General features: G+C 31.9%; 1 protein-coding gene across 1 annotated transcript in view; it reads right to left on the bottom strand.

Annotated features, from left to right (window-relative positions):
* The window catches only part of LOC129222498 (uncharacterized), a 570,167-nt gene that overhangs the window by 197,303 nt on the left and 356,437 nt on the right, over positions 1-16,427 (bottom strand). The window lies entirely within an intron of this gene.

Raw genomic sequence — 16,427 nt, 5'->3', positions numbered from 1 at the left:
AATTATATTCAATAATAATGATGCGGAAGATCCTTCTTTAATCTATTACCAGTAGTCAAACCACAAAACATTTTTTTTCTTATTACGCATCTTTTATTTGTTCATTCTTGTAATTACTGTTTCAGAAAATGGGACATTTGGCGTTGGAAGCTGTGTTCCGGACAACGGGAAAACTACCTGAAAACAAGATTGTCCCATTTAGAACGAGACACATTTTAAACCGTTGACTTTTAGGTAAAACTTATTTTCTCTCATAGTAAAGCAATAAAAGACGCTAAAATCTTTTCGAAAGAAGAGCATCAACCATATATATAATAGCCAATTCACTGATCGAGTAACGCTACTGACGTCATCAACAATGAAACTCGCGCTATAGCATGATAATTTGATAATCTTTTTTGGTAATGTTTGACATGCAGGAAAATGCTTTATTCTGACGAGTCTACACTGAACTGTCATTTTAGGAGAATGAAGAAACGAAAAAGTGGTCAACAATGAACGCTATCTACTGGAGTTAGAGTTAATTCACTGGCGTTAGGGTTAAAATTTCAACTGTCAAAATATCACCGAACAGACATCTGCTCCGTTCAAATGTAGAAGCAATTTTCACCCGTCATCCCTTGATGGGCGATTTTCTACTCTTTTTAATAATTGAAAAAATATGTGACCCGCGAAAAATACCAAAAATAGCAAATTTTCTTCAAAATCGCTCTAAATTTACAAGTTGTTTCATTTCAGGCAATCATGCTCAACTTACCAAAACCATCAAGCTACTTCGATTCTAATTAAATAATTGGTTAATCCATGGTGATTCGATCATTTAATCCATGTGAAAATCGTAAATAACTTCACTATGCATTAAATACTCCTATTGAGACTTCAAATTTCAAAACCGCAAGCTAAGAGCTGAGCTCAAACCGTAACAACTGCCGGAGCTCCCGTCCATCCAGATCTCAATGCAGTCAGTGTAAGCTTTACCGTTGAATTCTTTTGTCTCCGGAGTTCAATTAGAGTTAATTGTCGATTGCACGGTGACTCACTACTACTCGACGAAGCGGTGATGAAGCAAAGGATCTGAAGAAGGAAATGGGCAACTAGTGTAAGGATCACTGCGTGTTTTCAGTGAAATTGAAGAGCACTCTATTGGAGTTTTGGTGTCTCAGGATTCGAAAATATTGTTACAAATCCTGTAAATAGTAATTATTGTAGTAACGTAACCTGTAAATAGTTTCCCGTAATGAATATACAACCCCTAAACATATAGCAAAAGTATACGACCCCCCCCCCTATTTCTTTTTTTGTTCATTGATAAAATTTGGTCTACTATTTTCCAGAAGCGTTTGGAATATTTGAGAGATTTCTTTCGATGTTTATAAAAGGGTCCCGCGTGATAAAGAAAGGAGTTTCGATTGAGATTTCGAACTGAGAGCGTATTTGCTCTGTTTATTGCGAGGCATTTCGCTGTGTTGTTTTCGTATTTGGAAGTAAATACGTGTGTAAACGTTGAGTTTACGGTGTTGTGTGATAATTGCTTAATTGCTGATGTATAATTTAGCAGTTGTTGACGATCTTTCCTGTACATAGTGTAAATAAATTTCCTGTGTTTTTATCAAGAACTGTGTCTTCATTTCAAGAAAGTGGAAGTCGCACCGAAAACCGTTACAATATCATCATATTTTCAATTAACGCAAACTAAAGTCTTCAAAAAAGTAAATGCATCCTCAAATCACTCTATTTTCTTTATTATTACAATATGTGGACTTAAAATTAAGGTTTCTTACTATATTTATACCCATTTTTATCAATTTTAATGGAGTTAATTTAGCATTAGCTGTCATACACACTTTTTTTCTGACAGCTACTTTTACACACTTATATGATTCAGAAATAAACAATATGCATTAGTCGGTGCACAGTCATTAGACATTTTCTTTTTTTCTAACCAACATTTGATATTTAACAAGGCACTTTCAATATGACTTAAAACTGTTACATTACTAATAATTTTATGAATATAAAATAATTATATTACTTTGTTATATTAATGATGCATTAATACAACATAAAAATGTAGTGCACAACTTTTTGGCTAATTTTAATAATAAATGTACAAAATTACTATGATTAATATAATCTCTATATTGAAAATACCGTAGCTGATATTTTGATAGTTTCAATATTTATTTTTTCATGATACTTTCAAAATAAATATTGGATATATATTGTGATATATATCATGATATATATCGGAGAACCCTGGGTATCACAGTCTAAAAATTCATTTTTTCAAATCTTTACTGTTAGTTCACACTCTCCCTGTATCAGGGGTCGGAATGGCGATATTAAAAATTTCAGGACACAATTTCGGTAAAGTTTTAGGACATTTTTAGGTCAACAAATATCAAGTTTTGGTAAATTAAATATCATTTATAAGTTTAATTTTTGTAGTGTGGCATCAAACGCGTCAAATTCAATCTTGAAGATTACAATAGAATACATTCAATTTTTTTTTCTTCAACACAGTGACACATTATGAAGTAGAAATATTTTATCTTACGATTTGAATGTAGGTTAATCTAAACAGGCAATTTAAAGGAAAATCTTCAAATGAATTTGACTTTTAAAAAAATATTTTATTACAGAAATTTTTTAACAGTGGGAGACTTTAGTCTCCCACTCTTTTAGATTTCATGAACTTGAAAAATATAATTTTAATAAGTTCGTTTAATTTTAGGTACAAAAAATGAACTTTCTTTCTGTAAAAGTGGGCCATATTTCTTGAGCAGATCAGATAAAAATAAGACAAAATGTAAGTATACAGGTAATAATCTACAGATAAGTATATATCCCATACAGGCCCAAGGCTTAACCTCCTTGCTTCAAAATGTCGTAGAACGATATGATCAGCCAGAGCTTCATCAAGCAATTAACTTGCAAGGAATGAAAATCTTCCCTCCTGGTTGGTGATAATTTAAACTAAACCATTGATGAATGTCTAATGCCAACTTCTCTATGTTGAGCAAAAGTTGTATGTCTCCCATCTTTTTTTTTTTTTTTTTTTTTTTCGGACGAGATGCAATGATTCAGAAGGAAATAACTCTTGTTACAAGTTCCTTGGGTCAGCTCCTGATGCTGTTTTAACATTGGAGAATTGAGTTATGCTGCCGTAGGCAGTTAAACGGCAGTATCTGCAGAAATGAGTTTTCGAGTTATTTGAAGAAACGCGTTTTGAATTAAATGATAACAATAGAGCAATTTAGACGTTTATTTCGAGCCTTTACTTTTTCTTCGGAAACCAAATAAAATAGTTCAACGTACAATTGATTACAAAATGCAATAAAAAAAAAGGAAGAAAAATGAAAAATGTAACTTTTACCAGCCCTTTTTACAGTATGACTTGATGATTAAACCATGGTACTTTTTTTTTACATTGAATGACTACATCACTCTTTGGATAAGGTTTTGGGGAAACTCAAACACGTAAAATCTCATCCCAAATGTCTTGCAAAGGAAAATCATATCGATTTAAAATTGCATTATTTGATACATAGAAGTTTGGAATGGTAAATCAATGGTATTTAGATTTAAAATGTTCTTACTATTACAAAAATTAATTTGATTTTTATGAATCCTCCTTCGTATATTTTCATATAAAAGCACTATGTGTCCTTCATAGCTTTAAAAAAAAGAATGAAAGAAATCACATTTCCGCTGCCATGACGTATAAATATTTGGGATACTTAAAAATGCTATTTAAATACACTGGTCCAAAAACAGCCGTTCATAAAGCAAAAACACTGCCGAAATTATCGAACAAAATTTTTTGGAAAAGGCGAAATACATATATAACGGAAATATGATTACTAAGGTATAATAATTTCACCGAAAAACGCAAGTAAATATTCGTCTTCGTATTAAAAAAACAGGTTCGTTATTGCTCAAACTGGTAGCTGTAAATACTTATTAAAAACTGAAATAAAACGTTTAATTAGTAACTTCATTTGGATAACAAGCTTTTGTTATACAGCACAAATATATCACTTAGCACCTCGCGTAAAGTTTTATTATGGTTACGATTTTGCTTCCTAGATGGCAGCACTACAAGACACTCTTACCTCAAAGTTTCATTCATAACTTATCGCAATAGTAAGCAAGCATGTACAAAATATTAAAATCGTCTATCTACTACCGATCATTCTAATGCATTTTCAATTCGAGTATTCGAACGCGATCAATTAGAAATCAATTAGTGAAAAAAAAAAAAAAACTCTTAGTTCAGATGACACTTTACAAAAAATCCTTTCAAAACATTAGATTGTCAAAATCAGATCATGCGGTCACGAGTCGGATGCTTTGCCGATCAGGCCACCAAGGCCACGATTCTAACCACAGCATTACGACACTGCCAGGTTAGGTTTGCCCCAACTATAGTTGTGACTTCTCGGACCAAACAAGAATTTTTTCCCCCAATGGAAAACGTTTCTACATTTTAAGACAAATCCTCAAAGATTCAAATCCTAATAAGATAATTTTTCTGTACATTTAATGACTATTACGACCGAAGTTTCGCCTAGACATTTTTTTTGCTGGAAATGAGCAAGGAGATTATTAAATTTTAATGCAAAACAAGCCAATTGAATTGACAACTATTTTTCATGTACTATGAAATTAATGTACGTAAAGTTTACACTTAGTTATTAAAATATACACACAATTAATATTATACACAAATACCCGGGAGCATAATTTCTTTCAGCACTCTGAGCCGCGAAATTGAAAATCTCAAAAACAGTCTGCAAGAGAAAAAAATAGTCTGCAAGAGTAAAACTAGTCTTCGACATGAGATTCATCGTAATATCCGAATTACCACCGAGAAATGTTTCAAACTGAGATGCTCAGCTAGAAAATACAAATAGGGGAACATGGGGCAAAGTGAAATGATGAAACATTTACTCTGCTTTTAAACCCACCAATCGGGTATTATTTTGACTATGTAGTACCATAGATAGTCAATTCCAGTCAGAAAAAAAAATATCGTAGAAGATTTTAAAAACATTTGGTAATACAGGTAATTTTCAAAAATCGATACTCACTCATATAGCAATACTATTTTGTTGTAAATCAAAAATTATTTTTGTTTCTATAAAATCATAAAGTTCTTGTTGTTAACATTTTAAATATTAATTAAGACGTTCAAATATTCAATGCAATTAATTTAACTAACATTAAGATTATTTGCATTTTTAATAAACTGTGCAATTAGTCAAGTACATATAGGCAAAGTGAAAAAGTTTGTTTCATTTACTCATTCAATCATTTAATATAATCACATACGTTTTTATTTATTAATTAATTCATTTACATTCCTTCATTTAGTAATTCACTTATATTTATTCATTTATTCACTTACTTTCTTATTTATTCATTCCTTTAATCGTTCATTTATTTTTCTTCATCTATTAATCGATTTATTCGTTTTATTATTCGTTTATTGCTTCACTATCTTTTCATTTATTTATTCAACCTTTTATTTACTTATTTCTTTGATCAAACATATGTTTTATAATCGAATATAAAATATTTCATTAGAAAAATATTTCATTTTTCACTTTGCTCCATGAAAAAAAAAAGTGAAAGATTTCCACTTTTTTTTTTTTTTTTTTTTGAAAATTTAGTTTTATTGCCAAAAAAAAAAGTACTGTTTCAATGCAAGTTGTATTATAAAATCGAATATTCTTTCTTTGTGTACTGTTATGTTACCAATGTATTACATCCCAAAAAGTACGATACTGATCTTCGCTCGCTGAAATTAAAGATTAATTTTAATTTAAAAATTGTAGGCTTTAAACGTCCCTACCTAAGAAACGGTCTGCAGACTCAAGAATCTGCGATGTACGTCGCAACGTCGTGCTGATTCTGCTACGGGGCATAAATATGCCTAATTAAAGAATTTGACAGCGCACAGGTTCTCGTGCTTCTTTTCATTTTATATGTTTGCGTGCTGAACGAAATTCAAAATTTTTACTAATGAAAAGAAGTTCTGAAGCATATAGGACTCCCGCATTTCTTTTGTTAAAAACTTACCTCCGTCTGCTGTCTGCAACCACAAATTGCATACTATAATCTTTGGATATTTCGAGTAATTACGAAAGAAACCCATTAATAAACAAGGTAATTCCTGTTGCATCATTTCATTCAAGGCGAATAAAGAACATAACTGAGAATAGATGATAAATGTTTCTCATGATTTTAACATATTTAACTGAAAAAGACCCGAATTTCTCATTATTTCATTCATGGTTAATAAACAACATTAATGAAGAATAGAATATAATTTTTTCTAATGATTTCAACACATTTAAGTAAAATAAACCAATTGTCTCATTATTTCATTCTGAATAAAGAACATTAATGAAATAGAAAAAAAAGTTTTCATCATGATTAAAACACATTTAAGTAAAATAAACCGATTTTCTCATAACTGATTAATATCCAATTTTTTATGACTTAGTGATCGAAAAGCTCATTAAGTAATTATGGTTCATACAGCGAAAATAATTAAAGTAAACTATGGGCTACATTTTTAATCTAAAACAAAAATATTGATTATGATAAAAATTGCCTAAAAATATTTTAAAATTGTAATAAAATACATACTTTATACAATTATGAATGTTCGCATAGTATTTAGAAGTCAACTGTGTTCTCAAAACAATTGTTTTTGTCTAAAACGATCAGAATGCAATCAACTTATAAGGCAATTCACAATTCTATAATTTTATAAACAGCACCTCGAATTAAAACGAAACTAATGAACATTTATTACGCATGAAATAAAACTTCGCGAGATAATAATAATAAAAAAAAGCTTTAAAAATCGAAACATTAAACAATAAATCAAAATGCGGTAACAGTTCGAGTTATTGGTTACAAGCGCAATCAATTAGCAAAGCAATTTACCCTGCTGCTATTTTCCTCCCAACGCCTAGAGTATCGTAAAACGAAGTCAATTTAGAAGTATCAAGAAAAAATACCTCCCCTCCCCCTCCCAGCTTTTTTTTTCCCATAAGGTTTCACACACCATTAGTCAACTATAGTACGAAACGTCTACTTGATTCAATTTTAGCGCGAAATTTTCGCTTTGGAAAAAAATGCTAACAATGCCTTTTGATATATAGGATAAATGTCTAAAATTTCGAAGAAAAGAATTTAAAAAAAAAAGCGAAAAAGCTGCAAATTGCTGATAATTTCTACTTTGGCTCCTCAAAATGGAATTGACTTAAAATTACATAATACTTTTTTTTTAAGTTAAATACAAGAATTAATTATAGAGCAATCGACAAAATTTTGTTAACTGCTTAGTAGGAATTTAGACGCTCTAAAAAACTTTTTTTTTTTCTAAAAATTAGTTTTGCTTATCTTTTGCTATATCCGATTACGTTTCAAATAGTGATTAAAACAATAAGTTGTGTAAAAATTTATTAAAAACAGTCAACATCTTAAGGACTATAGTGGCTTGATGTGTGTGAGGAGAGCAATAGCCCCGCCCTCCATAGATTTATTTAAAATTTTGAAGGTTTATACAAAGTACAAGAATGGTTCAACAAGCAGGGCAGGATGAAAGCTTTATGATAAATTAACAGTTCCAAAGCCGCCTGCCTTGTCTAGTGGTCAGTGAAGTTTAACTGTGACAGGAAGGTCCGGATTCGAATCCCGGCTCGGGCATGGACGTACTTTCTGTCTCTTTTCCTTGTCCTTTCTTTGTGTGGATGTGTTGCTGTTCTGTGAATGGTTGCCTACCCCATAAATGGGTACTTATGGCATGTGTGCACTGTAGAAGTCGGACTTCACACCAAATTACGGTACAGTTGGAAAAGTGAAGCAGCGCACCCCAAATTGCCAGCATCGCTGGCACACGACAACAACAGTTCCAAAATGTCCTATTGGAACTGTTACGCCAACATTTAATCAGGGCCGGATTAAGGGCTTCGGAACCCATAGGCATTAGAAGTGTTGGGGCCCCCTCACACGTGTATTTTATACATAATCTCATATATTATTTCTCTAGCTTGTATTTCTGTCACCACGCAAAATCTTCCTTATTCCTTTATCAAATTTTATAACTTACCCCTCATTTTAAAGCCTATAGTTTTAGGTTCTGACTACAATTTTAAGTATTACCAATAATGTTTGTTAACAATTAATACAGTCCATTCTTCCTTTTTTTTTTTTTGTTGAAAAGAACTTTTTTCTTACATATTTTCAACTTTAAGATTTCTCCATGGCCCCTCAGAACCTCGGGGCCCCTAGGCAACTGTCTACATTGCCTATTTAGTTATCCGGCCCTGCATTTAATGACGTAGGGGAATGTGAAGATGTATGACGTAACAATGAAGAAAGTGACAGGTTCTCTCGTGATTAAAAAGAGAATATTCTCTTCACTCCCTCTGAGTCTGCAGCCAGTAAGTGGATGATGCTTCGTTATACAGCGTTTCAGTCAGTGGCGCCATCTATAAAATATCTAGCAAACGAGAACTGTAGATAACCTGATACACTAATGTGGAAATATATATATATTTTTTTAAGTTTACCATTTTTTCAATAGATAACTAGCAGTCGAAAATATTAGCAACAAGCCTTTTTCTCATTAAATAGTTTCCTGTTCATTTTCACTCGTAGTTAGCTTTTTTTTTTCGTTTTTTTAAATGTTTTTTTATGAATACGTATTTTTTACATTTCTTCATTTTAACTGAAATTGTTTATCATTACTTTTGCCTGTAAAGGGAATGATAAGAACGAATGTTTATCTAGCATTAGCAAATGAATTACGTTTTACTGAACATTCTAATTAAAAAACTAAATAAGTTACTTGCAAGCCAATATTCGAACTCAACCTATTTTCGAGCTAATTTAAGAATGCCGCTGTTCAGTGAAGTACTCTCCCCAAACTAAACATGTCTAAGTGCAGTGGAAGGAAGGTTCCTTTGCTTCACACTCCATTAGTCACTGGAATAGAAAGACTGAAACTGCGGCCCGGTACTTCGCCGGCCCATTTATCAATCCCTCGGGCGTAGCCAATTTCAATCGATACTTCCCAAGAAAAATACTCGAAAATCCTTTACACCTCGGGTAGGAGGAAAGATGACAATTTTTCGGAGGTTCTTTTATAATATTTTTGATAGCCAATGTATATTGTGTAAAGATGAGAGCGAAATGTGAATACATTCGTACTAGTACAGAGAGATCAGAAATATTTTACTAAAACGAACTCTCTCTTTCTACAATAAGACTATTTTACTACCGTTCATCGGCAACAATAGCACACTTCAAAAAACGTTTAACACATAATTAGTTACTTAAAATCTGAATTTAATGCTATTTCTTATATACGAAATATCAACTTTCTAAGGAAAAAAACTGTACACTTAAAAATAAAAAAATGAATTTATGCGTTGCGGGTGTGGCTGTTTGATCAAGGCCGCAACATGTGCAAATACAGTAAAATCTCGTTACAACGAATACCGAAGCAACGAAATTTCGGTTTCGACGAAATAAAATTTCAGTCCCGGTTTAATTTCTAGCACGTTGCTTGAATTCCATTATTACGAAATTCCCGTTACAACGAACAAAATTTGCAGTCTCTTGAAGTTCGTTGTAACGAGATTTCACTGTAATTGTTTTTTAAAAATACACCAAAGCTTTTTGTTAGCTGATTCTTCATATATCAAAACGAAATGATTCTTTACATTCGAATACAGTGAAATTCCGTTACAACGAATACCAATGCAACGAAATTTCCAATTCAACGAAATAAAACTTCAGTCCCAGTTAATTTCTAGTACGTTGCTTGAATTCCATTACAACGAAATTCCCGTTACAAGAAACGAAATTTACGATCCCTTAAATTTCGTTTCAACGAGATTTCACTGTAATTGTTTTCTAAATACACGAAAGCTTTTTGTTATAGCTAATTCTTCATATAACAAAACGAAATAATACTTTACATTCGAATATAGTAAAATCCCGTTACAACAAATACCAATGCAATGTAAAGTCCGTTTCAACGAAATGAACTTTTAGTCTCAGTTCAATTTGCTTTTACACTGATTACATTTAATAACAACGAAATTCCCGTTACAACGAACGTGGTCCCTAGAAGTTCGTTGTACAGTGATTTCACTAATTACAATAAAAAGCCAAAGTCTAAAATTCCGGGAATAAAGTGCAAAAATGTGCACAAAAATTTCACTCACGCGTAAATGAATTGAGCATCTCAGGGACGAAACTAAGTAGAGGAGAAAGGTTGTATTGACTACAAAAACTCCCGATTATCCGTGAGCGCATTAGTCGCGAGTCGATTAACAATCAGGAACATGTATTTCCGCAATAAAAATTAAATACCTATGTATTTTTTTTTTCGAAAAATTGTTAATTTAAATTCTTTTTTTTTTTTAATAATTTATTTGCTTATTAATTTATTTATTTTTGTGTGTGTTTTCTTCATCGTACATATACACTTGTTCTTTATTGATGTTAAATTCTGTTGTGCAAAAATAAAAACCATTTTTACTCTACTGTACATATTTTGATTGTTTGTAGAAAGTACTGTGCATCAACACAGCCAATATTTTGTGGAAGGGCAATTTTTACCTTATTTGTCCCTTATTTTAGACTTTTTGCGGTTTATCCGCGATTTTTATTATCTGCGGCACTTCTGCCACCCAATTTCCCGGATAATCGGTAGTTTACTGTAGTGAAGTTTAAAATTTGCAAGAAGATTTTTAGGGCATAAGTTAAAAAGCGATTTAAATCAACGATTGGAAAAAAAATAACGTTTGATTTTAGCCCCCCCCCCTCCGATGATTAAAATTACTGATTTAAATCAATTGATTTAAGGGGAGTTGGTACCCTAAATATAAGATTAAAGAGATAAATAAAAGATTCGAATAACAATTTTCAGCTCCTGAAAGCCTGATGATTAAGGTGAATTCCTAAAAGCGGAGCAGTAACGAAGAGCTTTTGGGGGAGAAGAAGGATGATGAAGTTTCACAGGACGATGCCTAATTAACCTTACTATTCTTAACAATGTAATCTTCCCAACCTTAGTTCATAAAATGGCAGCAACAATAAATTTCATGTCCTGAGTGAAGGCGATGATGAAGCTTTTTCTCTCGGTGCAATAATAAATTTCAGTGCGAGAAAAAGTGGAGAACACATATTTTCTCAAAGATGGAACAATAATAAATGTCACAGCAAAAAAGAAAAAAAAAAGTGTTGAAAGACGTTTAATTCTGAGAGAGAGACAACAATAAATTTCGTCTCTGTGAATCAAAGTGATGATGAAGTTCTACTCCTAAAGTCTAAAACGGGAATGTAAAGAGGGTGAGCTGCAGCTTTTCAAGGGAGAAGGGGACTTTTGATCTTTTGTAAACATTAGAGGAACATCAGCTGCTACTGCTTTGACTTAGTGTAAATGATTTCTGATGTAAAAACGATAATTTGTCCAAATAATCAATTCCTCCACAGTTTTCCCAAAATTTCCCGCAATTTGCCGTCTGAGGTATATATTTTTTTAATTATTTTTTTTAAACGTCAAAATTAGCCCTAAAATCAGCTAGCGTCTTATGGGTCCAATAACCAGAGTAGCGGTGTCGTGAAGTCAGAGTCGGATGGATTTTGGGGTCAAGAAGTCAGAGTCAAAGGTTTAATTCGGAGTTTGTTTTTTTCCCTCCAAGATCACAGCCTTGCCAATAACTTTGCCTAATTACTACAAATGTCGGTAACAACACTGGCTTGACCCAGTAGAATATTGTTACACGATCGGTGCAACTTCACACTTTCTTTGAATGACGACACAGTTCTTGAGAAAAACACTGGAGATTTATTTACAGCTATGTACAAGAAATATCGTTAACAACTGCTAAGCTCACCATAGCAATTAGGCAAATATCAATTAACACCGTATACTCAACGATGGCACACGTATTTACATCCAAATACGCAAAAGCACAGCGAAATGCCTCACAATAAACAGAGCAACGCTCAGACGAATCTCAGGCAGCTAAAAACATAACTGACTCTCCTTCAAATGCCACTGCTTTGGAAAGTTCGACAAAATTCGAAAATGCTTCTCGTAATTTCTTTTTATTCCATTCACAAATCTTATCATTCAGAAATGGGGGGACCATATACTTCATTCGAAAGTAAGGGGGTTGTGTATTCATTACAAGAAACTATTTACATGTTAAAGTGCTACAATAATTTTAGATGCAAAATAATGGAACAAACGCTAAATCTGGCTAGATTACAACAAATTAGTCACAAAAATAATTACTTTTTACAGAATTTGCAACAATATGAAAAACGTAAATACGAAGATACTTGCTAATAATGTAAGGGTTACATTCTAGATGCACGAAACAGCAAACATTGAAATCGATTCTTTGATTCTTTTCTGTTATATTCAAGTACTTTTCGTGGATAGTACTTTTCAAACTATCCACATTCCATCCGTGTTTCCAAGTATTTTTCGTACCTAGTGTCTTATGAGTCGGTACTGCTTATATGTGGGGAAATATAAAGGATGACCAACTTCTGGCGCAAAAACATCGTAGAATCATAATTTTATCTTTTCCTCTCCTACATCCCCTTTTCGACAGTATCTTAATAGCTCTGATATTGAGAAGCAAATTGAAGGAGAGGGGAGGGGTAAAAACACTCACCAGAGGCAATAGTTTTAACACAAATGCGAATTCTAATAAAGTAGTTTATGCATATGAACGGACGGTTCTGATCAAAAAACCCTCCAGAAGGTTTTTTTTTACCAAAAAACCTCTCCAGCAAGTATTTGTGATGAAAAAAAAACCCTCCAGAAGGTGTTTCTAACTGCGCTAGTGTATTGAGATAATGAACGGAGTTTTAAATCAGAATTTTGGGTACAAAATTTTGTAGATTTTGATGCAAAATAAAATAACTTTGCACATAAATCTCCACATTTCTTAAAAAAGAGAAAAAAATGCATAGACATGCCTTTGTATTAAAAAAAGATAATTTTAGGTATGTTCTACCATCTGCAGATTTATGAAGGATAGGAAACGTTTTTCTCCCCCCCCCCCGTATTCATTTTGGGATAACTTAGAAACAATAATAATTTACTTCACAATAAATAGAAAAAAGCCTGAAGGCTTTGACGAGGGTCTAAAAACAAGCTCTCTTTAATCCTAAATCGTACCATCGATACTGTGTAAAACAAGAATGACGTAAGAAATAAGTAAGATCATTCATGCGAATTTATCATTCTAACTGCACAAAAATATTTTTAAAAAATCTCAGAATTTGTATCAATCTTTAAAAAAACGGGGGAAATGAAAATAACGGAAATCGCACTTCGTTGGAAAGAGCTTTGCAGAGGCCACGCATTTCTCAAAGAATCTCTCGAATTTCATGGAATGCTTAGGAAAGATAAGCGAGAAACCCGACAAAAAGCCAAAACATACTCTCCGCTTCACATTTAGAAAAAGAAATCCGCAATTTTCTCGATTCCTTCATTTTCTACTGATATTTATCGCTGAGGCCCACCCGCCACCGCACCACTGATGGATGATCTGGTTGAAAATCCCGAAAGACATGTGGTTGTGGTTCGCAATAACATGTCAAGAAAGCAGCATCCATTGATGACAGGTGTTGAGACGGCAGCAAAAACTTTTGCTTGTAGCTAACTCTCAAAACATGTTAGATTTCTTGGTTTGGTTTTGAACTATATAAATATAGTTTTGATTTCTTTCCTTTTTTTTTTTTCTTCTTTTTTCTCTCAATGTTCGACTCGTCTTGAAAAGAAAATTTGTTTCATTAGGGCTTTTTTGTGCAAAAATAATTCAAACTTAATGTACCTTCACCTTTTTTCTTTGAAATCAAGTGAGGGAAGTTGATGCCGAATTAATTTATTTCAATAGGTTGGTAGTGAGTCTCTATCTCTCTCTCTGTAGTAGTGGTGAAAAAGTTATTTTGCTAAAAAAAATATATTGTAGCTTCTGAGCAACAAAAAATAAATGACAAATCCCAAAATTCAAAGGATTGTTTCTCAAGGGGAAAAAAATTTAAAATAAAACACACACACACACAAAGAAAGAGAAAAAATAATCCCGACTTAATTTGATTTACTTTCTTAGTAGTAACTAAGAAATTTTGAAATAAAACAAATATCGTTTTCAAAAGTGGGAAGGAGAATAAAAAATTAAAATAAAAAAAAACAATTGTTAATTTTCAAATTTTGAAACTAAAAATAGTACTATTTAAATCATTAGAATTTGTGTATTTTTATACATAAAGCATTCCAGATTATTTTTTAATGTGTTGCACACTTATTTGTTCCAAAAATAACACAATTAAACAGGCTGAGCTCTGCGCCCAAAATTCACTATAGCAACGTTGGCAACTTATTTATGTAAGTGTATAACGATAACCAAAAAAAAAAAAAAAAAATTGTCCCAAATATTCATTTTACTGTACGTCCAAATTCAAAACTTCTAGATTAATACAGAAAAATGTTTTAAGTCAATTTTAAATTATTAATAAATTCAACAGATTTTATTTGTGCTAATTTCGAAATAATTACTCTGGAGTTGATATAGAAAAGTTAAGTGAGAAAAACGAAATTTTAGAGCGGATAAATAAAAAAAACGATTAGGGATTATTTAAAAAAAAAAGCTAAAACCGTACTAATGAATCGAAAGTAATTTGATTTTAAAATAAAACTATTTATATGTGCAGTTCTAGAACTATTTTTAATGGTCCTTAATCGTGTTTTCTTTCTGATGTAAATTTGAGTATTTCGTACTAGCTCCCCAATATCAACTTCTGAACTGTTTAATTGCACATTAAACGTTTCATCGGAATAATCCACCCGGAATGAAATGAAGAGGCCAAAAATAATTGTCCTTCCCCCCATTTGTCTTCCTCAACTTGCAAATCCCAATGCTTCAAACGCTTGAAATACCAGTAATGCACTAATTTTCTCAAAATCCTTAATATTATTACGACGAATTCGAAATTTCGGGGAATTTCAACGATGAATTGATGCTTATAAATGTTTCAGCATGTGCGTAATTGGAAAAGGAGCGAAATATGCAGAGACGAAATTAAATTTATTTCGCAAAATATCGTCGCGTAGTGATTTAACACTGTCGTATATTTTTTAAACCTCGAGTAAAATTACTTTCAAATGTATTTATTAAACAATATAGACTGAACGGTTATGTCCTTAAATCAATTAGTTGAATTATGTTATGTGGAAAATAAATTGGGATTCTAAAAGTGGAAAATGACTCGAAATGCGCAACTATAATCCCATTTTGTATCCCTTCGGAAAAGAACACAAGAAAATATTATTCAACCTGAAGATGGTTTGGATTTGATGTTTCCGGTTTTATGTCATGTCTAAGGTCACTTGAAATCGTCATCTTTTGATGATTTTTTTTTTTTACTTCAGTATTTGAAACTCGAATGTTCCCATAAAATTGCTGTTAAAAGTTTGCGAGCAATATCGATTTTTTTTTCTTTTTATATTCTCTTAGATTCTTTCAGAACTTCAGGAAAGATACAAAAATTTTTTTTCAAGCAACAAAAAACCATTATAAAGCAAAACGAAAGAAAAATGGTAAAAACAATCTTAATAAACTACGAACATTAATAAAAATGTAATAAGTAATTAACATATTGAAAGCTGCGTATCCATAAATTTTGATCTCTTTAATAAAGATTAAATAATAATAATAAACCATGACAAAAAAACATTTTTTTAGGAATTGCACCATTCATTTTTCTGATCGCATGAAATTTTTTTCTAGAAATTAAATTAGATTTTGTTTCTGTACTATTCACTTTATCCTCAAAGTTTTTATTATTTTTTTTTTTTTTTATTTTGCACCATTCATTTTTATTGATCCTATTCAACTTTCGTTAGAGAAAAAAAGGTTATTTTTCTGTCCTATTCACTTTATCCTCATTGTTACCACAAGAAAGGTTTTTTTATTATTTTCACTGATCACATTACATACATTATTTTCTTGAAATAAAACCGGTTTATTTTTTTGTCCTATTCACCTTACCCTTTTCGTTACATCCAGAGAAGAGAATTACAAAAAAAAAAAATCCACCATTAATTTTTACTGATCCAATAATATTTTTTCTACAAATGAAGTAGTGACAAGCAAAGGGATGCAAGTGGCAAAATTAAAAATTTGGAGATAACCAGTACAAATGGTAGGTGAACCTCTCCTCTGTCTTGGGGCAAAAGAATGTACTAGTAGCTTTGGTAGGTGCTGCTATACAGCATGATTTAGAAAATAAATTCAATGAAAACCTACCTAGGATCTGATCTTTAAACGCGTTTTACTCGAAACTTAAAAATTAGTTCACCTGCATCCCTT

Source organism: Uloborus diversus, chromosome 5, assembly GCF_026930045.1.
Source record: "Uloborus diversus isolate 005 chromosome 5, Udiv.v.3.1, whole genome shotgun sequence".
Classification (NCBI taxonomy): domain Eukaryota; kingdom Metazoa; phylum Arthropoda; class Arachnida; order Araneae; family Uloboridae; genus Uloborus; species Uloborus diversus.
This window is presented reverse-complemented; position numbering and strand designations above follow the sequence as displayed.